Source organism: Pinus tabuliformis, chromosome 5_2, assembly GCF_031772625.1.
Source record: "Pinus tabuliformis cultivar Carrire ecotype Pingquan chromosome 5_2, CPIR1, whole genome shotgun sequence".
Taxonomy (NCBI): domain Eukaryota; kingdom Viridiplantae; phylum Streptophyta; class Pinopsida; order Pinales; family Pinaceae; genus Pinus; species Pinus tabuliformis.
The window spans coordinates 698,418,383-698,443,989 of record NC_142306.1 but is presented as its reverse complement, the minus strand read 5'-3'; the positions used below and the strand labels follow the sequence as shown (position 1 = coordinate 698,443,989).

The following is a 25,607-nucleotide window of genomic DNA, read 5'->3' as shown; positions in this document are numbered from 1 at the left end:
AGTGACAAAATTCACCACATCTGAAGAAATTAATCTTCGATAGGTCTTTCTTCTTCTTTTCTTATCCCTTTGAGCTTTGTCCCTAACTGTGACCTTTCTTCGCCTTCCCTTTCAACGCAAGAGCTACATTATCCTTGTCTTTCACACTCTTTGGTCCTTTGCTACTATTGCTACCGATAGTACTCTCAACAAGAGAAAGCCTCATCTCTTCCTGAGTGAAATCACTCCCCAATTGATCCCTTCCAGGTAGTTGATCTTGTCCAGTGATACCTTGGACGAAAGTTTCCCACTCCTTGGTGAAACCGTTGAGAGTTGTACGTACTAGTTCACTCTCGTGAGGTGCCTCCAACTACTGCAAGATCATCTTATACATTCTGAATTCTAGTGAGATAAGGAGTGACTCCAGCCTTATGCATCCTAGTGGTCCTTTGCTTCTCTTTCGAGAACATCTTCTAGTTCTCGAAAGGATTCTAGAAAAGTATTGCGACTACATCCCACATTTCTTTGGCCATATTCTTTGCAACTAAATGTGAGACTATAGGATCTTGAACTCCATCGAGGATCACTCTCTTCGCCTTGGCCATCTCCTTATTGTAATTCTATAGTTGTTGCAGATTTGTAGGTATGGCTATAACTCTTTTTGCATAAGTCTTCAAACCATGCTCATCTAGAAGGAAAGTCATTCTAGCTTTCCAGATACAATAGTTAGAGGCTCCTTCAAGCTTATCTTGATCTTGAAGTCCTACTGAGGCCATTTCTGTGAAACTCAGATATGGGAAAAGAAATGGAATATCCTCATTTTCTTGCTCGGTTGCCTGCTCTACTACTCACACTCCCTCTTGGAATGCACATATTTTTCCTGCTACTGCCTTATTCTATGTAAATCTCATATTTCCTCCAGAAAACTGGATCTGGAAATCCTCAGGGGAACTCTAGAAAATTCCTTTATGTGTGTGCTTTTTCACTTCTGTCTAACGCTGATCTACTCCTACAAAACTTGTTGCAAAATCACTGTGCCCAAATTTTCTCAACGATCTAACTGATATGCTCACTAGAACTGCTTCTCAGAAACACCACTTCTTGTAAATCACTACAACTGAGGCTTTTTGCATTTTCTAATATCTGCAAAATTAAAATTGAACCCTTACCTCTGCTAATTTACACTCATGGCTAGCCTCTGTGTAGATCCAATTTTCTTTTCCTAAAGACTCCCTCTGAAGCTACGAAATTTCTCCCTCATTACTAAGCCATTGATTTGTCTTCAACTCTTCTTTGATACCATGTGAAATTTTCACTATTGCAGCTACTGGAAACTATTCTCTAACTAAATAATATATGTGCAGTTTATTTGCTGTTACAAAAAACAACGAATAAAATCACTATTGCAGTTTTCGCCAAAAATAAAATACACTACAGAGACAAAACTGGAACTGATAAAATAGAGCACACACACAATAAAATGGACAACATTATTTTTGGACAAAAGTCCTTGGAAAAACCCAATGTGGGAAAATTGTTGCAGTAGATGAGGGTTCTATTATTATATGCAGCAGTGAAATCTGAATACAATATTTGGATGCTCAAACTAGCAGTCCTCAGCAAAATAATCTAGACAAAAACTAGTGAGACAATTTTTTGTCTCACCCAACACTGATCCATCTCCAAAACTAGCACAAAGTGGGCAACGTGAAACCCCTGCATCAACCTTTGGGCTTCCTCTACGAATTACAAACTCGCACTTCCTATGGAACTGCTATGATGTTGTCATTATTCTCAAATCATCCTTTGATGATGACTCACTTAAACTTCTGGAATTTCTCCCAGCAACCAACAACTTAATCAACCCTCTCTCTAGCTAAATTGACTCCCTCTGGAGCTGCCTGTACAACCTCACAGATGAAAACTTGTCCCTTTTACTATTGAATGTCTGGCATTAGAAAAATCCATCGAAATCGTTGTCTCTTCTCCCTCTACCCTTTGCATCCCTTTTGGCTCAAACTCTTCTTCCTTGCTCGACCTCTGCAGCTAGATAACTCGCTTTGCCAAGGAACTTGCTCTCCTAATGTGTCTTCCCCATCCCCATCGTCCTACCATTATAATATCTTGTTGGTCAACCAATGACCGTGATTAGATCCCCATCAACAACTAAGATCATATCAAACTCAATCTGTGTGAGTTTTTAGAGCATTCTTGCCTTTACTTAATTAATTGTTATTAATTAACCAATTTTCCCAAGTTAGACTTAGGAAAAATTTAAATGATGGTTAATTAATTTAATTAAGGCACTTCACAAGCTTATCTTGCGAAACCTTTTCTAATTTTTGAAGATCTCGCGTTCTTAGCCTCTCTAGCACAAGTTGAAACTAGAACACATGTATGTTGCTAAAAAAACTAACAAATGGCATCCTTGCAAACCCATTGGCATACTTCCTCCTCATAACTCTAAGGCTCATAATTAATCATGTGGCTCATCAATGTTATATAACATGAGATCCTCTATGGTTGTTTTCTCTCCCTGAAAGTACCCTTGGGATCTACATGCCTCTCTACATCCTACAAGGTGTCACAAAGCCATTGCAGTCTCTTCCACGTCACTACAATATTTCTAGGTAGGTCAACTGGCTTTGCTGGCTCTACAGACTCCTCCTGATAGTCTGAAGGATGAATAATGGTACTAGATCGATCCACATCCTTAGGAGCCTCTTGCTCCTTACTATCAATCTCCATATGAGACTCTATAGACATCCTAGAGGCTACCTTCTCATCAAAAGTGACATCCCAAATAACCTCAATCTGATGTTGTCCTAGAATGTAGATCCATGTCTTCCACAAGAAATCGTTAATGAATGTCGCATAGTGTATGAAACCACTCAAAGATGATATTTTCATTAGTCTGCATACAAATAAATGTAATAGATCCAAGATTCCATTTGATCTCCTATCACTGCTTGAAAAAAATCCCTTGACATTCTTTCCAATTGGAAAACCCTTGCAAACACCCTCAAGCTCTGCTTAGAGATCTAGAATACCTATAACCATCTTCCTCAATGTTCGAAAATCCGTGTAATGTAGGTGAGAAAATCTCTGATTCCATAGCTCACATAAATAAATATTGTCATGTACCAATTCCTAAGCTTGACATCCTAACAATCTATACATTTCTCGCTCTCAAACACCAATCACTTTTGCTAAGTCTATGCTCAAGCCCTTGGGCCATACAAGAACCCGACCATCAACAAATGCAACTTTTCAACCTTTATCTTCCAATGTTGAAATAGAGAGCACATTTTTCTTTAATCCTGATACAAACGATACATCTCTCATGTGTATAGAATCTCTAGACTCTAGCTGATTTGATGTTGTCCCAACTCCTTTCACTACATACTTGGAATTATCTCCAAGTTTCACCTGCAATGTAGAATCCTTCTCTGACAAACATGTGAGAGAATCTTGTGAACCTGTCATGTGCCTAGAAGAACCACTGTTCACCAACCAAATATCACTATTGTCTGTAATAGTGCATGTAAGAGCGGAGACAAAGAAATATTCTTTTCGAAGTCCATTTGTAATCTCATCAAGTTTATATTTTGTTGTCTTCTTCTATGATAAATGCTCATCATCAACATCAACATAAGGTGTTGATGCATGTTTCTTCCCCTTCCTTTTCTTATGAGGGAACTAGGAGGTATAGTGGCCAAAAGTATGACATTTGAAACATCTAACCTTTTAAAGATCATTCTTCTTCTAATCTTGAACTGGAGCTTATTTTCCACCTGTATTCTTCTTATCAAAGTTTTATCTTCATTTTCCTTTCCTTGCATGAGCTGCAAGGGCTTGAGTTTATTCATCCCAAGGTCTCTACATGTTGTTATTGGACAACAATCTGGCCTCCTCTTAGACACAATCAATGCAAAGTTGATCAAAATTGCGCATCCCAGCTCATGCACAAATACCCTGCACAAATGGATCCCACGAAGAAGGAAATCCATTAAGAGTCACTATAACAAGCTTTGCATCATCAATGGTATCTTGAATGCTCTAATTTGATCTCTCAAATGGAAGACTCTCATGAGATAAGAGGCAATTGAATCTTATCTCGTCATCATGATACTACGGAGTTGATGCCTTAAGACTAATTTCCTACTAGAGTTCTTACTTTCAAACAATCACACCAAGACATCATACATCTCTTTGGAAATATTCAACTCAACAACATGTGGAATCAAATGGTCCTTTATGGAATCTATCAAGATCCTCTTAGCCTTTGCTTCATTCTTCTTATGCTTAGCTTTCTCCTTAGCATCTTGAGGTTCTGAGACACTTTCCTTCACATAATTCTGAATCTCATTTTCATCCAAGAAAAGGAGTATCCTAGTCTTCCAAGATCTGAAATTAGTAGCACCATCCAACCTATCTTCTACTCTGAGACTAGGCACCATATTGGAAAGAGATATGAAATATGATCAAGTTGTTGAATACTGAAATATTAGGCTTGTTCAACAGATGATCTTTCAACAAAGCTCGGATAAGATGTTGAAATTCTATGCCAAGTGCAATAGAATACAATTTTCTACTATGATAATTACTTCATAATGATTTTCAACTAGTATTTCTAATGCCACTTATATCATTGATAATTACATATAAAAAAACCTCAATAGAAAATTTAACGGAAATAGTAAAGATCATAGAAAGACAACCATGCACAATAGACATAGTATTTTTACCCTGGGAAACCCAACCTTAGGAGAGAAACCCAACAATCTTTGCTTAAGGAGAAATTGTATTTTAGCAAGGTTTACAAATCATAAGTTTGTTTAGAAATCTATGCCAAATACAATTCAAAATACAAGTAAAAAATGACCAAACAACTGTTAGTCAAACAAGTCAAACACACATAAGTCAATGCTTGTTAAACTCTATGGTCAACTTGTCCTGGTCAAACTTGATCCTACGATCAACTCGGATCTATGGTGAACTCCTACAGTCAAATCCGCATGTGCAGTTGCGGTCAAAGTCTGTAACCAAACCCGCATGTGCGGCCTCCAAAATTTGGTCAAAAACTCAGTGAACTCTCAATCAAATTTGGTCAAGACAACTCAATCAACATCTATTTTGAAAAGCATATAATGCTTTCCACCCTCCTGAAATTTTGTTCTTTCTGTGGTGCTCCTAATTAAGCTTGTTGTTGAAATCAATCCCGAGGTACTTGTATTTATTTACTTCTTCAAGAATGTTGCCTTCAAAGAAGAACGTACACTGGCTCTACTTCTTTTTATTTGAGAAAATCATTATTTTGGTCTTGCTGGTATTGACTTGCATCCCCACTGCTTTACAAAAATGCTCAAGGGCATATAGGTGCATCTGCAATCCCTGGGCCGATTTAGCAATCAATACAAGGTCATCAACATATAAAAGAAGCTTTATCACAAACTCCCCCAACCAAACACCATCCCCACCTTGCAAATTTAACCACTCTTCCAATTTATCAATATATAAACCAAAAATAGTAGGAGATAAAGGGCAGCCTTGCTCGACTCCAATGTCACTTCTAAAGCTTTATGAAATATGCACTGAAGTTCTAATTTTGACTTTCACCTCTTCATAAAGCCTATGGACAACAACTCTATAATGCAAAGGAATTTCAAGTTCTTCCATTCTACTCCACAACTTATCTCTAGGGACCGTGTCAAAAGCCTTTTTGAAGTCAACAAAGCAACGAACCACTTCTTCTTTTCCCTCCCAAACCTTTTGAATAATGTGTCTCAACGTGATACCATGATCTACTATAGAATGCTTCGGCCTAAAACCTGCTTGACCTTTTGCCCTCTTTTCTTTGACTTCTGCCCACTTACTGATTCTATTTTCCCCCGCTGCTGAAGAGCTTTGCAAACAAAGGATTGATCATAATGGTTCTATAGTTGGAAGGATTATTGTCTCCACTTTTAAAAAGGGGTATTGCTAGACTAGTTGTCTAATCTCTTGGGAATCCTTGCCAAATGACGTTGAATATTTCCATGATGTGGGGTGCAAGAATGTTCATTCCCCACTTTAGATATTTCGCTTGAAGTTCAACCAAGTCCTTTGCCTTACCTATTTTCAACTTCTTAATTCTTGTCTCTACTTCCTGTAATGTGAAAAGCTTTTTGGTTGTAATGTGAAAAGCTTTTTGGTTGTGTTGATCCTAGGAGGAGGTTCTTCCTCTTATTCTTTCTCGTAGAGTTGTCTTGCATAGTCAAACCATTGATTTGTTGTAATATTATTTTCAATTTGCTTCTTCCTTGGTTGAAGTTCCTGCCAAAAATGCTTTGGGTGACTCTTGCCTAGATATATTAAGTCTTCTCGCCTTGTTTGCATGAACACCTTTTTTCTTTTTTAAAATCTGCTTATATAACTTTACATTAATCTCCTTTTCAAGATTTTCCTTGCCATTTTGCATTCCTCATCAAACCAAGCATTTACAGGAAAACACTAAGCATATATGACACCTTATAACAAAGAGTTGGTGTTCGTTATATGCGGTATCACAACTAGGTTGCAACACTAAGGTTGTATGGGCTAAAAGGAAAATACAAAGCTGAAAAACAAATTTCACTCCATATTTGTTACTGCACTTGCATGGGGTCAGGATGAGTGACAGGAGTGAAATTATTAACATATAAGCTTCTGCAACAAGTAAAATAACTAGAAATATAAGCCAAACCACGTTGGTGGGAATGTATATGTGGTATTTGGCTCTTGAGGGGATGAACGTAAAATATTTGACAAATCATTCCAACAAAGTATATTTAGGCCGATAGGCCTTCCTTTGAGTGAGCTTTTAGTCTACACTTTGTTTCTCTGCTTGACATCTGTTATATGCTTTTTCTGTTTGACATCTGGCAGTAAAAATATATTTACTGATTCATTATCCTAGCCGCACATCACATCTGGCAAGCAGGCACTCATCAGGATACCTGTATTCCCATGTTTCTAATGGCGAACAGGTATCGAACAGGCAATCATGCACTCATGGATTAGAAAACTGTGAATGTAGATTATCCCAAAAAGGGCGTTGTGTAGCAGAGGATTTTGGTGGGTGGATTGATTGATTTCGAAGGGAATTGCAATCCATAATGTAGAGGTTGAGGTTGAGGTAGAGGTTTTCTTGGTGTATAACTGTTTTTATTGTGTTTTTTCTTTTCTTTATTGACTGGTCTTATACATACAACATATGTGAAGAGAGCTCATGAAGGGACATCGTCAGTGCCGCCCATTCCAGATGCTACTGCCACAACTCTGCATTGCTTTTCTAGAGCAAAGGTGTCGTCTCCTTCTAATTGTAATGGAAGGATTCGAAGCGTTTCGCCCTCCCCATCAACGATTGAATCAGCCAAAAGAATGGTCTGTTTCTTTTATCTGTGAATCTACTTGGTTTCTTTGAGTTGGGATTCTGAGTTTTTTGGTGAGTTGATAATTTTTTTTGCTTGACCATGTTTGGATTTATTGCAGAAACCCATTGGAATGAAACCCTGTCCTGCAAAATTTCTAAAGGTATATCGATAGCCTCAGCCAACTGATGTGGCTTATTCTATTATGTCTATTTCCAAAGGAGATTTATTATAAGCCACTGGGTTTTTCAAAATTCTACAAATACCCAAAAAATGGATTCTGTTTGATTGATAATTTGTTGGGATTTAGATTATGCAGGTGTTAGCAGCATTTTCAGAGCAAGAGGTCGAAGTTGCGGAGGTGTTGTTTGGATTTGCAAGCCAAATAACTAGTGCAAAAGAAAATTTAAATGATTTGAAGGCGGCCTCGTCATCTTCTCCTTCTTTGCCTCCAAATGTTTCATCTCCTATGTGTGTATCATCTCCCATTTCTGCTTCTCCGTCCCGATTGGCTCAACCGACTGAGGGTATATTTGCCTTTCTTTTGATTGGCTGTAGTCTCATGCTTGATCTTATTTTTTCCTCATTGATTTTTTTTAATTGAAATGTATTGAAATCACTTTGCATGTCCCAAGAAGAAAAGGCATCGCCCCACTAAGATTGATGAAATTGGATCCCCTGCTGCTCCTGCAACTACACTCGCTTATTGTCAATCTACGGGGATGGAGATTGGTTCTTCTGACAATGCAGATGGTGTTGGTGGGTTTACCAATGAAATTACAAATGTGTTGCCTCCTACAACTTCTGCAACTCAGAATCATACTACATCTTCGTCCTTTGGTCAGAGATATGGAGAGCTGACCAGGGAAATAGTTACAGTAAGCGAAAAGATTAGTGTTAAGTTTGAGGATTCAGATGTTGTTGCCCCCCTACCAGAGGCAAAAACGACAGATATTCCTGTAAAGGTGGAAGGCGTTTCTGAATCTGAAAGAAATCAGATAGAAGCAGAGAAGATTGATAGGCAGACTGATGTATTGCCATCTGAAAATTCAATAGGGAAGTTTGAATCTCGAGTGATGTAAGTCTTTTAGAACACAGATGCACATGCATGCAATTTCCTATAGTTAGGATTTTTTTTTTCCTCCAGTTCCTTAAGCTGCTTTGTTGGATTTCTATCTGGACAGGTCTCCTTCAATCGTGGATGCTAAGACTACTTCTTTAGAGAAAATGGAGATAGACCTGATGGTATGTTTTTTTGTCAATTCAATCAACTTTTAATTTCTGATTTTCCCGATAGATAGAGAGGTGGTCTAAATAACTATATGATGGGTTTTTGTTCAGGTACCTCCAGAGAAAGAAGCTAACATTTCAGAGATTGACAGTACTGTTGTTGCGGCAGACAGAGCCACTACTGAATTGCCAACAGAAGGAACTGTAAGAGTGCTTCACTTTCTGCATCCCACATTGTGTAGTAGTTTTTTGAAATATGGGATAAATTGCCTATAACAAGGATGAAGTATATTAGTGTATAAAAGTTTATTGCAGACACTTAGGTAAGAATGCATGTCATTGCTGAAGTATTTTGTGTAAATTCTACTTTGTGATTGTAACAGATGGGAGTCAGCAGTGCATTTGAAGGCAAATCTATATCAGTAGATAAAGTAACAGATCAGGAGAAAAGGGAAGATAGTGTAGAGTACAAAGAAGGGCAGAAGAGCTCTTGTAAGGGAGACCTCATAGAGGGAAGTGTGGTTAAAAGACATATAAAGGTGGAAAACATTAAGGAAGAAAGTCAGGTAGACAGTATGCGGGGAAACGGTAATGATTCAAGCAAATTATTGCCACAAAAGCAGGAGGGAATCACCAAGACTGACTCAAGAATGCAGAAACAAGAGAAACCTGGTTAGTGAACTTGCTCTTTTAGTGACAAGAGATTAATCTGAAAATTCAATTTATGGATTTTGTTTGCTTGCTTGTTTTCCATCTAAAAAACCTCTTCCATTAGTATACATCATCATATTTCTAACTGTCGGGTTCCATCAGATGTTCCATCTCTTACCATTTCAGCTTCATGTGCTGTCAGTTGCTCCACCAATGGAGCTGCTGGACCTTCACCCATATCCATGGCTGTAGCAGGGTGGCCTGGAGCCTTATCTGCTCTTGGGTATGAACATCTCTCTACCCTGTTATGTTGATCATGTTGTTTTGTTGTTGCTTGTAATAAGCAATCATTTTCTTAGTTGAGCACAAGGATTTGTTCAGCAAGTATCTTGGACCAGCGGCGGCTACTTGGCCTGGAACATCTCTGCCTGGAATGATGCCTGTTGAAGGAAACTTGATGAAAGGCATATAGGTAGCTAATTTGTTTCCACTGATCCTTTAGTTGTGGACTATTTTACATTGCATGATGAGTCCTTGAAATTTATTGATTATCGATGTACGCTGGTCAATTCTTGGTAATGAAGAAGGCGGCATGCAGGCTTTTGTATTTTATATTTTATTGCGAAGTTATTTGTGGCTTCCTGAGGGTTGATTTTCCCATGATTTAAACCTGTCAGATCATTGGACTGTCATAGCTCTTGGTGTGCACGTTATTGTTGTAGCTATGAATGGGTTTTTCTGCTTCTTGGCTTCGATCATGACCATTTGGGGTGGCCTTCTGCACTGATTTCCATCTACCTTCATCATCATGAGCTAGAGGGTCTATGATGTGTTTTGTCTTATAAGTTGGCATGTGTTTTGTTTGATCATTCTTTTGTGTCTTCGATCATGGTTTCAGTATTCCTAGATATCGTGACAATGCCAGCGGCTCCTTTCTCCTCCAATTGAGGTGTTATATTTGTTAAAAGATCTTCATATTTTCTCATTTATCATGAGATGAATCAGTTGGAATAATGAAATGAATGAGTTGGGATATCGGTTTTATGTTGTCCTTCATGAAACGTTGTTCAAGTCGGCATCTTTGAGACTTTACAATATATCACTGCTTCACTTCATTAGCTGATCTAAATAGTGTCCAGTGTGTTGTTCCTCTTTTCAAGCGTGCGTGTTCATGTTTAGATGGTCGTCTTCGGGCGTGGTCGTCTTTAGGCGAGTGTGAGATCACATTCAGGAAGGCATCCATGGGGAAGAAGTGCTTCTATTATTCTTGCTACATGTAATGTTAGCAACGATTTGGTATTTTCTTATTTTTGTTTTTGCCTTCTGGCCTCCTAATTTGGCATTGACCATGGTTTTTTAACGTCTCTATAGACATGGTCTTCGAAATGGCTGTGGTCATTTAATTTCCAACTTCTAAGTTCTCCCTTTGACATTTAAGGTTTGTAATGTCATATTTAGCATGGTTTCGAATATTATATTTTGACTTTCTAATCCCAATATACAATTATGGTTTTCAATGTAGTATCATTCTATATATTTATATTATTCATTATAAAATATAATAATAATATCATGGTTTCTAATGGAATTAACTTTTTAATAGCAATATATCAACATGTTTTCTAATATTATGTTTTGACTTTTTAAATACAATATACAATTATGGTTTTCAATGAAATATATTGGTAGGGGATAGTCATGGTGGTTATTGCCTTTGTCACTAGCAAACTTCGTATATGCTTGGCCATCTATAGAGGTTTCTTGATTTTGGGTAATTAATTTACTCTATAATGAAATAAGACATTCAATGTGTTCCTTGTAATATAGATATAAACAAAACATTTAAAGAAAAGTAATTGCACAATGATTCAATCCAAGAAAACAAGGTTTTCCACAAACCAATTAAGCCTTTCAACCTTTTCGGCTTATTTGCTTATATCAAACATTTGTGCAGGGTTCCAACCAATTAACATTTCATTGATTATGTATTTACAAATCAATGATTTTGGGATCAAATCCCACAAAGCAATTCTATACCTGTGCTTCAAATTCCTTCAAGCTTTTGAAAGTAAAACCAATGAATTATCAATATAATTTTATCATAATAAAAAACAATTAAAAAACCTTTAGCCAACTCAAATTGCTCATTCATTAGGTTTGAACCAACATTTCTTCTAGAAAAATTCAACAATTCCAATTTAATAATCCTATTGGCCTTTTTTTATACCTTTTGGGACAATCACTAGTTATATATATGACTATATAGAATGAGATGATTAAGTCCCATGTGAGGAGGCATTTTCAATTCCAACGCTAAAATGCAACAGGTAGGCGTACAACCGACCTATTCACCTTTCCTTTTGTTTTTTAAAGCCTATGAGGCGCTTTTGGCCTTGCAGCGGGGTATGAAACTCTGACCTGAAATAAGTCGAGGGCATTGTATTCAAATATTTATGTGAGAACTCTCTGGCTGATATGTATGCTAAATACGACATTGCCCGTGAGAAATCTCTTGGAAGGATGTGGTTTCAGGCAAGCAACAGCGTACATAGTGAAATGTGCAGACTGCAATTTTATTTGATAGAAAAGCCTGGAGCTCCCTGAGGAGATTAACAAGATGGGGACGTACTACAAAGAGATAGGGCCTATGAAGGGAAGTAAAGTGTACAGGAGTGAAAATTAGGCTGTGCTAACTAGAAGTTGAATGGTAGGGCGTGTCGAGTGTGGAGGAGCGACCGAAGCTCAACGAACCAGGCCTCTCGAAGCTCTGGCGTCCATGGACTTGACCAATCGTTGATAGGCAGGTATAATCGACGGTCCAATGCATGCTTGTCGCTCCCTTTAGCCTTTTACGCGCCGCTAGTCATCCATGCATACCTACCTTCCGTCGTGCCGATACCTACTGGTTGTTGTCTAAAACCTCTTTCATGTTGACAGACTCGTATCTTAGTCCAGTTTGCCTTTTACCCGGTTCAAAGGAAAGGGAGTATAGTTTTTTTTCTCTTTGGCTGGTCTCACCCAGTCTTTCGATTGTTCCTGTCATGGATTCCATTTCTCTGGTTATCATCCACCTGGTTTTCGTTTATGCGGGCGGATTTCATGCTCTCCCCTCGCACGCGCTTGGTAAGAGGTCAGTAAATTAATTTATCTCTTTAATCCTATACAGTTTTACGTTTCTGCGTTTTCTATGTATCTGTTAAGGTATATAGCATGGCTTCTGAAATTTAGTGATGGTTTAGTCTGGGGATACTACGATGAATTATTTTTATAGCTCTGGTCCTTTACAAGTTAATTCTTGAATTAATCCCTCCCAACCTGGTTGAGTTTAAGTGGAACTGGGTATGTTTTTTTCCTTGTTCTGGTCTGGTTTTCCAAAATGCTTTCGGCATTTATTCTCAAATTGAAGAAATCCATAGTATTTTACAAACCGTGCTCTGACATTCGGTTTAGAATAGGAGCATGGTGGTGGATTGTTGAGATTTACTGCTGCTGCTTAGTTTGCCAAGAATCCCCTTCCAGTTAGATGCTCTTTATCTCATTCTCTGAATGACCTGAAGCACATTCGAACCAGTGCCAGTAATGGCTTCCTCCATTGGATGCCCGGATTGTGGGATCGGAAAATTTCCACCAGGATCGGAAATCCCGTAATCTATCTCCGGAATGGAATTTCAAATTTCATTGAGATCTGGATTGTGTCCTTTATATGATGTGTATTGTACATAAGTGTACAATCAATCTAGGAACATCCCTCTTTAGTCAAATTGCCGGTGCGCTATCGTCACCCCTAGTTATCGTCCCTGGCTAAAAGTTGGTTTATAAATCCGCGCCCGCCTTGAATTTTGGAGCCATCCTTCCGGAGTCTTCTTAGTGCTGGTCCCAACGTCTGATCTGATCCATCCTCACTTAATTCCCCTCAATTGGCATTTATCTTATCCAGGTGTTATGTTCAGAAATGGATCAGAGGATGATTAATTTCTTGTACAATCCTGATCTGGAATCTAATTAGGACCCCGGGGGTTATTCTACTGAGGCGAGGTTTTTTTGGAGTCGAATGGACGTTGGGTCGAATGCATCGGCCAAGGAGGCCATGGTTCGAGCCACTATTCTGGCTGAAAAGGCACGAGAGGCTGCCACGTTATTTGCCGGGTGGCAAACCACCCTGGACGACATGATTGGCAAACCTTCGCGGCAAGATGCTGATTGGGAGAGGGATGGGCTCCACTCAATTCATCCATCTCGGAAAGCATATAGCAAAGAGGAGTCCCACCTGAAGGATAAGTTGCTGCGCGATCATGCGAATCATTACAATAAAGCCAGGAACCCTGTCAAAACCACCCCCCCTGCCTGCTGCTATCAATCTGGACAGTTCTCATCTTTCTGATAGAATTGAAAGCCTTTAGGATCTCGCCTTGGTGGGTAGATGGCATTTTCCGGAAATGGACGATGCCGCGATGAGAAAATGGCTTGAGGACCGGTGGAAACCTCTGATCGGTTATACCCCCATCATCTCTATCCTCATGAAAGAATGGTATTGTTTTCATTTCCTGAAGGCCTGTGACTTAGAAACTGTCTTGAAGGGTCCTTGGGTTTTTAGAAGAAGTTTTTTAGCTCTCTACAGGTGGTATATTGGATTCGACCCGTTAAAAAATACTCCATCAAATAATTTGATTTGGGTTAAACTCCCAAATCTCCCTCTGGAGATGTGGTCCATGGAATCTCTTGCTGTAATAGGCAACTCCATTGGTAGATTTGTTTATGCTGACCCATGGTGTCTTGGAGAAAAAGACAAAAGGATAGTGTGGATTCTCATTGAGAAGGCATATAGGGGAGGTTTTCCAGATCATATCGAGATCGCTTGGAGGCACCTAAAAATTAAACAAAGGCTGGATTTTTGGGGCATCCCCTTCAGGTGCTCTGCATGCCACAAAACTGGTCATTTAATTAAAAATTGTAGGCGACATTCGGCCCCAAAACCAAGGTTGTTTCATTGCAGATCCCGGATAGTTTCTCCCATACCCTTTGAAAAGAAGATCTCTTCGCCTATGGCCAACTTATCGACGACCGAACTTGTGGATGATCGGGCCCTTAAAAATCCGGAACCCACTCTGTCCCTGCAGTTGTTGTCTCAGGATTTTTCTATCAGGCCTGAATCCAGGCCAAATTCCTCTGCAAAGGCTGCCTGTTCCACTATTAACAAGGCTCCGTCTATCTTCTGTTCGCCCATTCCAGAACCAAGGGATGACAAAGTTGTTCCTTCTCTTGTGCCCATTCAGTTTAAGGACTTCATTGTCGGCTCCCACCCCATAGTGATATCATCTTCATCCCCGACACTGGACAAGAGTCATCTTCTTTCCTCTAAAGGCAAAGAGCCTTTGGTGGTGGCCACCCCTTTCAATTCCCCTGTATCATCTCCAGTTAATATGTGTGACAGTGATTTAGATTTTTTACTTAGTAGAAAATCTCTCGAGCTGGAGCCTCTGACCATTCACAAACCGAATAACCCTGCTTCTCCGTTCATAAGTCCAAATTCTGCAAGGAATATTACAGTAAGAAAGAAACACAATGGTGGGAGCAGACATTTTAGTGGAACTGGGTATGTTTTTTCCTTGTTCTGGTCTGGTTTTCCAAAATGCTTTCGGCATTTATTCTCAAATTGAAGAAATCCATAGTATTTTACAAACCGTGCTCTAACATTCGGTTTAGAATAGGAGCATGGTGGTGCATTGTTGAGATTTACTGCTGCTGCTTAGTTTGCCAAGAATCCCCTTCCAGTTAGATGCTCTTTATCTCATTCTCTAAATGACCTGAAGCACATTCGAACCAGTGCCAGTAATGGCTTCCTCCATTGGATGCCCGGATTGTGGGATCGGAAAATTTCCACCAGGATCGGAAATCCCGTAATCTATCTCCGGAATGGAATTTCAAATTTCATTAAGATCTGGATTGTGTCCTTTATATGACGTGTATTGTACATAAGTGTACAGTCAATCTAGGAACATCCCTCTTTAGTCAAATTGCCGGTGCGCTATCGTCACCCCTAGTTATGGTCCCTGGCTAAAAGTTGGTTTATAAATCCGCGCCCGCCTTGATTTTTGGAGCCATCCTTCCGGAGTCTTCTTAGTGCTGGTCCCAAAGTCTGATCTGATCCATCCTCACTTAATTCCCCTCAATTGGCATTTATCTCATCCAGGTGTTATGTTCAGAAATGGATCAGAGGATGATTAATTTCTTGTACAATCCTGATCTGGAATCTAATTAGGACCCCGGGGGTTATTCTACCGAGGCGTGGTTTTTCTGGAGTCGAATGGACGTTGGGTCGGATGCATCGGCCACGGAGGCCATGGTCCGAGCCACTATTCTGGCTGAAAAGGCACGAGAGGCTTCCACGTTGTTTGCCGGGTGGCAAACCACCCTGGACGACATGATTGTCAAACCTTCGTGGCAAGATGCTGATTGGGAGAGGGATGGGCTCCACTCAATTCATCCATCTCGGAAAGCATATAGCAAAGAGGAGTCCCACCTGAAGGATAAGTTGCTGCGCGATCATGCGAATCATTACAATAAAGCCAGGAACCCTGTCAAAACCACCCCCCCCGCCTTCTGCTATCAATCTGGACAGTTCTCATCTTTCTGATAGAATTGAAAGCCTTCAGGATCTCGCCTTGGTGGGCAGATGGCATTTTCCGGAAATGGACGATGCCGCGATGAGAAAATGGCTTGAGGACCGGTGGAAACCTCTGATCGGTTATACCCCCATCATCTCTATCCTCATGAAAGAGTGGTATTGTTTTCATTTCCTGAAGGCCTGTGACTTAGAAACTGTCTTGAAGGGTCCTTGGGTTTTTAGAAGAAGTTTTTTAGCTCTCTACAGGTGGTATATTGGATTTGACCCGTTAAAAAATACTCCATCAAATAACTTGATTTGGGTAAAACTCCCAAATCTCCCTCTGGAGATGTGGTCCATGGAGACTCTCGCTGAAATAGGCAACTCCATTGGTAGATTTGTCTATGTTGACCCATGGTGTCTTGGAGAAAAAGACAAAAGGATAGCGTGGATTCTCATTGAGAAGGCCTATAGGGGAGGTTTTCCAGATCATATCGAGATCGCTTGGAGGCACCTAAAAATTAAACAAAGGCTGGATTTTTGGGGCATCCCCTTCAGGTGCTCTGCATGCCACAAAACTGGTCATTTAATTAAAAATTGCAGGCGACATGCGGCCCCAAAACCAAGGTTGTTTCATCGCAGATCCCGGATAGTTTCTCCCATACCCTTTGAAAAGAAGATCTCTTCGCCTATGGCCAACTTATCGACGACCGAACTTGTGGATGATCGGGCCCTTAAAAATCTGGAACCCACTCTGTCCCTGCAGTTGTTGTCTCAGGATTTTTCTATTGGGCCTGAATCCAGACCAGATTCCTCTGCAAAGGCTGCCTGTTCCACTATTAACAAGGCTCCGTCTATCTTCTGTTCGCCCATTCCAGAACCAAGGGATGACAAAGTTGTTCCTTCTCTTGCGCGCATTCAGTTTAAGGACTTCATTGTCGGCTCCCACCCCATAGTGATATCATCTTCATCCCCGACACTGGACAAGAGTCATCTTCTTTCCTCTAAAGGCAAAGAACCTTTGGTGGTGGCCACCCCGTTCAATTCCCCTGTATCATCTCCAGTTAATATGTGTGACAATGATTTAGATTTTTTACTTAGTAGAAAATCTCTCGAGCTGGAGCCTCTGACCATTCACAAATCGAATAACCCTGCTTCTCCGTTCATAAGTCCAAATTCTGCAAGGAATATTACAGTAAGAAAGAAACACAATGGTGGGAGCAGACATTTTAGTGGAACTGGGTATGTTTTTTTCCTTGTTTCTGGTCTGGTTTTCCAAAATGCTTTCGGCATTTATCCTCAAATTGAAGAAATCCATAGTATTTTACAAACCGTGCTCTGACATTCGCTTTAGAATAGGAGCATGGTGGTGCATTGTTGAGATTTACTGCTGCTGCTTAGTTTGCCAAGAATCCTCTTCCAGTTAGATGCTCTTTATCTCATTCTCTGAACGACCTGAAGCACATTCGAACCAGTGCCAGTAATGGCTTCCTCCATTGGATGCCCGGATTGCGGGATCGGAAAATTTTCTCCAGGACCGGAAATCCCGTAATCTATCTCCGGAATGGAAATTCAAATTTCATTGAGATCTGGATTGTGTCCTTTATATGATGTGTATTGTACATAAGTGTACAATCAATCTAGGAACATCCCTCTTTAGTCAAATTGCCGGTGCGCTATCGTCACCCCTAGTTATGGTCCCTGGCTAAAAGTTGGTTTATAAATCCGCGCCCGCCTTGAATTTTGGAGCCATCCTTCCGGAGTCTTCTTAGTGCTGGTCCCAAAGTCTGATCTGATCCATCCTCACCTAATTCCCCTCAATTGGCATTTATCTCATCCAGGTGTTATGTTCAGATTGGATCAGAGGATGATTAATTTCTTGTACAATCCTGATCTGGAATCTAATTAGGACCCTGGGGGTTATTCTACTGAGGCGAGGTTTTTTTGGAGTCGAATGGACATTGGGTCGAATGCATCGGCCAAGGAGGCCATGGTTCGAGCCACTATTTTGGCTGAAAAGGCACGAGAGGCTGCCACGTTATTTGCCGGGTGGCAAACCACCCTGGACGACATGATTGGCAAACCTTCGCGGCAAGATGCTGATTGGGAGAGGGATGGGCTCCACTTAATTCATCCATCTCGGAAAGCATATAGCAAAGAGGAGTCCCACCTAAAGGATAAGTTGCTGCGCGATCATGCGAATCATTACAATAAAGCCAGGAACCCTGTCAAAACCACCCCCCCCCCCCCGCTTGCTGCTATCAATCTGGACAGTTCTCATCTTTCTGAAAGAATTGAAAGCCTTCAGGATCTCGCCTTGGTGGGCAGATGGCATTTTCCGGAAATGGACGATGCCGCGATGAGAAAATGGCTTGAGGACCGGTGGAAACCTCTGATCGGTTATACCCCCATCATCTCTCTCCTCATGAAAGAGTGGTATTGTTTTCATTTCCTGAAGGCCTGTGACTTAGAAACTGTCTTGAAGGGTCCTTGGGTTTTTAGAAGAAGTTTTTTAGCTCTCTACAGGTGGTATATTGGATTCGACCCGTTAAAAAATACTCCATCAAATAATTTGATTTGGGTTAAACTCCCAAATCTCCCTCTGGAGATGTGGTCCATGGAATCCCTCGCTGTAATAGGCAACTCCATTGGTAGATTTGTTTATGTTGACCCATGGTGTCGTGGAGAAAAAGACAAAAGGATAGCGTGGATTCTCATTGAGAAGGCATATAGGGGAGGTTTTCCAGATCATATCGAGATTGCTTGGAGGCACCTGAAAATTAAACAAAGGCTGGATTTTTGGGGCATCCCCTTCAGGTGCTCTGCATGCCACAAAACTGGTCATTTAATTAAAAATTGCAGGCGGCATGCGGCCCCAAAACCAAGGTTGTTTCATCGCAGATCCCGGATAGATTCTCCCATACCCTTTGAAAAGAAGATCTCTTCGCCTATAGCCAGCTTATCGACGACCGAACTTGTGGATGATCGGGCCCTTAAAAATCTGGAACCCACTCTGTCCCCGCAGTTGTTGTCTCAGGATTTTTCTATCGGGCCTGAATCCAGACCAGATTCCTCTGCAAAGGCTGCCTGTTCCACTATTAATAAGGCTCCGTCTATCTTCTGTTCGCCCATTCCAGAACCAAGGGATGACAAAGTTGTTCCTTCTCCTGCGCCCATTCAGTTTAAGGACTTCATCGTCGGCTCCCACCCCATAGTGATATCATCTTCATCCCCGACGCCGGACAAGAGTCATCTTCTTTCCTCAAAAGGCAAAGAGCCTTTGGTGGCGGCCACCCCGTTCAATTCCCCTGTATCATCTCCAGTTAATATGTGTGACAGTGATTTAGATTTTTTACTTAGTAGAAAATCTCTCGAGCTGGAGCCTCTGACCATTCACAAACCGAATAACCCTGCTTCTCCGTTCATAAGTCCAAATTCTGCAAGGAATATTACAGTAAGAAAGAAACACAATGGAGGGAGCAGACATTTTAGGGGGAGGACAATTGTTTCAGAAAGCGGAGTAAGGAATTTATCCCTGGTCGATGTTCCCATATATGATATGACTGAATCACAGCCTCTTAGAGCAAGCATGGCTGGTGACTCGTCCAAATGACCTTTATTATATCTATGAATATTAGGGGTCTAGGCGCAGACCCAAAATTCTTGGCGCTAAAGGACATTTTTCACACAGCTCGGCCAAAAATTATTTTAATCCAAGAAACCATGCACAGCAGTCAGGTGTCCATATCTTACTTTAGGAAAATGCTTCCTTCATGGTATATGGTTGCCTCAGAGGCAAGAGGCCTGTCAGGGGGGCTGGCAGTTTTATGGGATCCTGAATGGATCAGAGCCAAAGCCTACAAGTGTTTTGCTGGTATTCTTATCTCGGCATTTATCAGAGGTCAAAGATTCCAAATTAATATTTTGAACACCTATGCGCCTTATAAGAACAGAATCCCTTTCTGGGAAAAATTGTTTGCCTCAGAAATTTTTGATATTGAATCTCTGATGATTGCAGGCGATCTAAATGTAACTTTAAGCACTGACGAATGCTGGGGTAACTGCAGAAAAAGAGACTCGCTTGCTGACCGTATTAAGTTTGAACTTCTGAATAGAAATCTTGTGGATATTGCTCCTTCGAAAATGATGCCTACGTGGGATAACGGAAGGTCAGGAGAGGCGTATATTGCTAAAAGGATTGATCGGTTCATAATGCATGTTAGCATCATAGACAAAATGGGCATGCCTATCTCGTCCATTGGGAGCGCTTTTACATCAGATCACAGGCCAATTTTCCTCAGCTGGCGGGAGAAGGGTTTCAGAAAGGGCTACCCGTTCAAATTCAATAGAACATGGTTAGAGGATCCAGATTTCAATAAAATCATTTCAAATGCATGGAAGGATCTATCCGCAAGAGATTTGTCCCCCCCATTTATGACGTTTAGAGACAAGATGTCTGTTTTGAGAAAGGTGGCAAAAGAGTGGCAATATGATAAAAGAAAAAGGGACAGACAGGCGCTTCAAGAAATACAAAGGGAGCTGGACAGGATATTAATGTCTATGGATGCAAATTTTTTTCCTCTTAGCATGAAATGCCGTATAAAAGATCTTGAAAGGAAAAAACAAAATCTTTTGAAACAGGAGGAGGCCTCATGGAGGCTCAAAAGCAGGGCAATATGGCTGAAGGATGGTGACAGAAACACTAAGTTCTTTCATAAATTTGCAAACTCCAGGCGTGAAAAAAACACCATATGGAGAATTAGTGATGGAAAGGGTGGTTTTTTCGTCTCTCAACATGATATATCGAAGGAAGCTGTAAGGCATTTCAAAAACCAGTACAAAAGAAGGGAAGTTTGTGATTTTCAGGACATTCTATGGGGTATTGAACTGGCTCCACAAATGTTTGATGATGAGAAAAATGAGAGCCTATTTCAGCCAATCACAGAGGAGGAGCTCCTTGGAGTTTTGAAGGCTTTCAAAAGGGATAAATGCCTAGGCCCGGACGGCTGGACCATAGAATTTTTTACTCACTTTTTTGATATCATCAAGAAAGACTTGCTGAGGATGGTTGAAGCATCTCGAATCTCTGGAAATATTCATCAGATCACAACATCCACACAGATTGCTCTAATCCCAAAAAAGGCAGAAGTGGAATCCTTCCAAGATTTCAGGCCGATCTCATTATGCAATATATCCTTCAAAATTATCACTAAAATTATTGCTGAAAGAATGAAAACGACTTTGGCCACCTTTCTTTCCAAAGACCAACATGCTTTTTTAAAGGGGCGAAATATTTTGGATGCAGTTGCAATTACTCAGGAAAGTCTTTTTTCAATGATATCAAGAAAATCAGATGCGGCCATTCTGAAAATTGACTTACAAAGAGCCTACGATTGTTTAGATTGGGGGTTCATTAGATGTTTACTGGCAAAGATCGGCCTAAAATCAAACTCCATCAGCTGGATTATGTCATGTGTCGAAAATGTACACTACGCGGTCATCATAAATGGAATGCCTTCTCCTTTCTTTCCAGCGGAAAGGGGTCTTCGTCAGGGGTGCCCCCTTTCTCCTCTTCTGTTTATATTGGCAATGAACTCTCTCAGCCTCCAGATAAACAAGGCAGTGTCCGAAAATAGGTGCAGGCCTGTCAAGATTTGCAGGGACAACTATATCTCTCACAACCTCTTTGTTGATGACGTGCTCATTTTTGCTATGCTTTGCAGGGTTTCCTGGATATGCCTCAACGATATTCTTAATAGATTCCAAAGAGCTACTGGGTTACAAATTAATAGAGCAAAATCTACCCTTTTCCACAATGATACCAACATGGAAATGGTGAATTGGATCTCTGAGCTGTTTGGAATAGAGTCGAGATCGCTCAAGGAGGGTTTGAAATATCTGGGATTTCAGCTGAAGGCCAAGGGCTATTCCAAAGCGGATTGGCAATGGGTGATAGAAAGATATTACAAAAAGATTTCGGCGTGGGAATACAAGACTCTTTCCTTGGCAGGTAGAATTATTTTAACTCAGGCGGTCTTAGCGCAATTAGCTGTTTACTGGGCTCATATTTTCTTCCTTCCAGCAAGTATCATACACAAAATGAACAGAGTTTCTGCAAATTTTATTTGGGGCGGTAAATCTAAACAGAGGAAATTCCATCTTTCCAAAATGGATAAGATCTCTCTACCAAAGAATCTTGGCGGTTGGGGCCTGTTAGACTTGCGGAATTTTGGTAAAGCGCTCCTATGCAAAACGCTGTGGCGGGGTATTTATGGTGAAGGGCCGTGGAGTATCACTATTAAAAAGAAATACATGAAAGGTAAAGATTTGGAATTCTGGTACAGGAAGGGATCAATTGGAGCCAAACAAGGATCTGCTATTTGGCTCAGTCTCCGCAAAGTTGAGCAATACTTCTTAAAGAATCTGAGATGGAGTCTTTATTCCGGCAGCAGAATTTTAATTGGAATTGACCCCATTATGGGTGGGCGGGAATGCTTATCCATCCCTGAAAGCCTCTTGTTCTTTTTTTACAGAAATGGCATTTTTACGTGGGACAAATTAATATCAGTTTGGCATGGCCCAATTCCCTTATGGAAAGAAGCCCATGATCTTCATCTGTCAGAACCTCTGGTTTCCGTATGGAATTCTGTGAAGGATGCTCTTCGTAGTTACGGTTTCCATCGCTCAGGGACTGCAGATCATCTTATTTGGATTGTGCCAAATGCAAAGCTGCCGGCTCGTGTTAAAGACATTTACTCTGATATGATTAAATTAAAGGCATCTAGTTCTTGTTCTATATATCCTCTGATCCTCTGGAAGTCGGGATGCCCTCTTAAAATGATTCTCTTCTCGTGGCTGGTCTTCCACAACAGAAATTTGACTTGGGAAAATTTGAGGAAAAGGAACTGGCACGGACCGAGTAGATGTTCTATGTGCGAATCAGCGGAGGAATCCAATTATCACATGTTCTTCCAATGCAATTCTTCTCTGCAAATCTGGTATGAATTGTCTCTGCTTTATGGTTTCCCTCATGTTGTTTTTGTTTCAATCCAGGCAGCTTTTGAATGGTGGTGCGCTCAAAGAGAATCATGGAGATCTCTTATTATCATTGTCCTATGGTGCGCATGGAAATGGAGGAACGACAAAACCTTCAAAGACTCAAAGGACCCCCTAAAGTCTATCTTGCATCATATTATCTCCATCTATGATTCAGTGCCATTAAAACAACCCAAAATGAAAAAAGGTCGCATGAAAGAGAAAGAAAGTCCTCTCAACAGAGTTCCTTGTGCTTTTTTTGATGGGGCCGAGCAACATAACATTTGTGGCTGCGGAGTCCACATTATTATGGATGAGAAGCTACAATACTTTATTTCATGGAACGGTGGGAAAGGCACTAATAGTTTGGCTGAGGCGAGGGCTCTAGCAGGCCTGCTTGCTTTCTGTGTGTTTTTTGATATTCAGGATATTTCAATTTATGGCGACTCAAAAACAATGATTGATCATGTAAAGGGTGCCTGCCACATTAGTAGTCCTCATTTGACTGGGTGGATGGACAGGATTATGTTTTTCTGGGGGCGCATGAGAGATTGCTCCATTCACCACATCTTCCGTTCCCAAAACTTCCAAGCTGACTGTCTGTCAAAGAAGGGGCTGATTTTAGATTCTGGCTCATGGTCCATGATGGTTATTGATGGAGAGTTCTCCTGCTTCATCCAGGACTTCTCTATTCCTGGGTTTTGAGTCTCTTTGGTTTTTAATACAGCGTCATTCTCTTCATCTTTTCTGCTTCTTTTAGTATATATCATGTCTTCTGGCTGTCCTTATACACTATCTCTTTTTTTTAATATGTGTCTAGTCATCTGATGCTCTTTTATCTGAAGATTGTTAGCTCTGATTATGGACTGATGATGTTGGCTTCCGTGTCCTTTGGGAAGTCCTATTCCTACAGGTTTTTTGTCTCATATATTTCGGTCTGCTGGCTATTTTTGAGCCTTTTTTGTACCATCTGATCTTTTATATTGACTCAATATAATACTATGATGCTTTTTTCTCTCTGAAAAAAAGTGAAATGTGCAGAGTAATCCTTCAAACTGTTTAACAAAATACCTCAATCAGGTGTTATTTCTTGGACTTATATAATCTCAGAGGAAGGGCACGATATGTTTGACAATATCCTTGAGTGAGATACAGCCTCACGTGCAATGTGATGATAGCAGGGTATGGCCATATTGGGCTGCGTGAGCATGCTCTGAAAATGTTACATGAAACGCAGAGATGGATGATCTCAAAAAATTTCGAAACTGACAGCCGTGCCTTTAGCATCATGGGTAACTCTTACATATTGATAATCCAATGAAGATAGGCTCTAAGGGGAATCAACGTGGAACAAAGCCTAGAGTTTGAGCTTTGGTGAGAGATAATTAGATGCCATGGCTTCTTCCATCTTGTGGCAATCATAATATTTGTGCTATGGCCTAGACTCATGCCGACTTCATAAGTTTAAACCAGCAAGAATACTGTTGGGTATAATCTACAGAGCAGAGAATGACTTTATCAGCAAAATTCCTTCTAGGTGGCTTGTTTTTCAGGGGGATCTCTTTGACTCCATTTAAACTCCCTAATTTGCGAACACTTGCAGAACATAAAATGGTGTGCAAATGACTCGGAAAAGGCCCAAAACTATCAAATATTTTTCATATAGCGACGTAGTTCATTTAATAACTGAAGAACAAGACTGTTAGAAGATCATTAGAAATCTTCAACAATGCCGCAAAACGGAAAGGGTTTTAGGGAAGCTCTGAAGAGGACCAACAGATAACTCTGGAAGTGTAGATGGTGGAGGCAGCAGGATTTTGCAACTATAGGGCCTCTGTATTTAAGGCCACTGGCTATTAAGGTTTCTAGGGTTTCTTCCCTTAGAGTATCAAACCAATGGTGAATAAGCTTATCCCATTGCTTAATATGATTTTGATAGAGAAAATTGTTGCTGCGAGCAAGACCGCTGGCAGCATCTTGCTTCCCGAGAGCACTAGCAAGGGTTGATGGAGAGCAGCTTGTTTTCCATGCCATACATAATATGGTAAATCTGCTGTTGAACATTCCAAATATGGACATGCCACAGTTTGACACCATGTTACTTGGGAGCGGAAGCGGGAGCGGGGAGCGGGAGCGACCATTTTCAGAAGCTCCTGGTTTGGAAGCGAATCCAGGAGCGATTTTTTAAAAATATATATATTTTTTAATTTTTGATACATATATGTCAACAAAAACATGTAGAATGATGAATTAGACATAAAAAACATAAAAAAACATAGATTGATCATTGAACCATATCACATCAATCATCTAGAAATTATAATCGTCATCAACCATGTCCACAAGTTAGTAAAATACATATTACAACTGCAACATATTGAGTCTTAGACTCTTATAAATCATGATTCATCAAATTCAATCTTAAAGTTTCAACTTCAAGCTTTCAGAATTGAAAATTTCAAAATTCAATAACATTTATCATCATTGATCACCAAAGTTGTACTTGTAAGCTAAGTTTAACCATTACAAGAAGTAATATCGAAGATATTTCTAAGTCCTAACTTCTAACTGTTAACATGATATGAAATGTTAAAAATTTATAAAATGAAACATGAATAATGAGATGAAATGAAACAACTTTAGTCTTTCACAAAGCATCATATTCATAATTCACAATCATTACCAATGAGTTATAATTGCCAAGGCCCAACTTCAAA

At 40.3% G+C, this 25,607-nt stretch overlaps 1 protein-coding gene and 1 long non-coding RNA gene across 5 annotated transcripts in view; one reads left to right on the top strand and one right to left on the bottom strand.

Annotated features, from left to right (window-relative positions):
* LOC149161051 (putative LRR receptor-like serine/threonine-protein kinase At1g53420) overlaps window positions 1-25,607 on the bottom strand; it is a 126,576-nt gene that overhangs the window by 57,505 nt on the left and 43,464 nt on the right. The window lies entirely within an intron of this gene.
* Window positions 11,552-25,607, top strand: part of LOC149161050 (uncharacterized) — a 67,893-nt gene continuing 53,837 nt past the window's right edge. For all 4 annotated transcript variants that reach the window (XR_016261829.1, XR_016261828.1, XR_016261827.1 and 1 more), the window contains exon 1: window positions 11,552-12,381. This is a non-coding gene — a long non-coding RNA (uncharacterized LOC149161050). The remainder of the gene's footprint in view (window positions 12,382-25,607) is intronic.